This window comes from Monopterus albus, unplaced genomic scaffold (assembly GCF_001952655.1).
Source record: "Monopterus albus unplaced genomic scaffold, M_albus_1.0 scaffold76.1, whole genome shotgun sequence".
Taxonomy (NCBI): domain Eukaryota; kingdom Metazoa; phylum Chordata; class Actinopteri; order Synbranchiformes; family Synbranchidae; genus Monopterus; species Monopterus albus.
The window spans coordinates 818,348-820,197 of record NW_018127956.1 but is presented as its reverse complement, the minus strand read 5'-3'; positions in this window follow the sequence as shown (position 1 = coordinate 820,197).

Here is a 1,850-nt window from a genome sequence, read left to right as displayed (position 1 = left end):
GTTTGTGTGTTTACCGTCCTGGTCTCCTTAGTCATCACTGCCCTTCCCTTGTATGTATTATGGACCCTGTTATGATGTTTTTATTCCATTAAACCACCTTTTTTGTACTAGCACCTGGGTCAGCCTTCTTGAGTCCAACCCCAGTTCTCCCTCACCCTCCTGGTGAGGGGGACTAAACCATAACAAATACGTTTAGCAGTTTCATAGGTAGATATGATTGTCAGAGCTCTATTGCGTGGTAGCTGTGATACCAACCAGTAGGTTTTTTTTAAAGGTTTTTGGGAGGGAGTGAGCCTGGCAGAGATGACTATGAAAACATCCACTCACTCCAACGGGTTGAGGCAGTATGGCCACCCACCTTGACTCTGGGTCTGTTGGTGGTTTCTTCCTGTAAAGGGAGTTTTTCCCTCCCCACTGTCGCCAAGTGCTTGCTCAAGGGGATTTGTTGGGGTTTTCCTCTATTATAATACTAATGTCTAGACCTTACTATGTAGTGTGCTGAGATGACTTGTAATTTGGCACTATACAAACTGAACTGAATTGTACTATGAAGTGTAAGGTTGACAACATGTAGAATTTACCCAGTCATGGCTGTTGCCTGTGCAGAGGCATAAGAATGTAAATGATCAAAATACTGGTAATGAGGCATCAGATATTTCTTAAGCACGTTTTGTGTGTAAAATCCTAATTCATAATTGTAAATGAAATAAATGTGTAGTGAAAACTACAAATGTGAAGCTGAAGCATGTTTCTGCAGAGTATAGTATTGGCGAAAGATGGAAAGGGTTGGATGCTGAGGTCAGGGTTTCAGATCGAGTCAGAAGTTGATGTTCAGGATTCTTCTCTTCAGCACCAAGGACAGCGCACATTGTTTCCCTTTAAGCTCCTTGTTTCTTTTGCTGATAGTGACCAAACTCCCTTCAAAAATCCAGCAGGTTAATTTTACTTTTAGGAGAACAAACATAACATTCAATATACTGTGCAACTCAAGCTGGAAATGTTGTAGCAGTAATACATTAACTTGGATTTACTGCACTTTAAACACTAAAATGTAGGCTGCTGCTGGCTGTCACATGTGTAACATTAGTGACCTGTATGCAAAGTACCTGAACTCCTTCAACAATCTGGTAGTGTATGTGTTTGTTTGAAACAAGCAATATGAAACTAATTGTTTCTTAAATATTAACTTCTCCTGGTAAATTTGCCTCAAGTAGAAAAAACCATCTTACACTAGGTTTCTGCTGCTTTGTCATCCAAAATTGTTTTACTGCCACATTGTATACTTGTTTCCATATAGCCTTCATAGATTAGATTAACATTTCTTAATGTTTCAAGTGACCAAACTCTGAGAGTGTGCAGAGCTTCTGATAGTACCCCCAGGAGTTGTCAGTCTTAATGTGACTGTTGGAGCTTTAAAAGGACCAGTCATTACAGCTCATGTTATCACAAGTTAAAATTACTAAACCAAAAAGAATGCAGAAAGCTGAAGTTAACAATTAAAAATGGAGCACTCTGACATCTTTGGCCACACATTTGATTTTGATTTTGATTTGATTTATTCTTTCAAACATGTAACGACAGTCAATATGTCAACACACATAATTTCACACATATCCACAAATCCAATATCAATTTGCTTATACCTAGTACATGCTTGAACGGAGTAGGAAGAAGTCAGACTTATCTAGTCCTACCCCATGACATCATCTTACATCATTGGTTTGCAAGCAGTATTAATACATAGATAATTTTGTTCCACGCTAGTGATATACTAAAAAATATTACAGATTGTTAACATTCTTACACAATGACATACTTTGATAATTATCTTCTACATCACACAAGTAGAA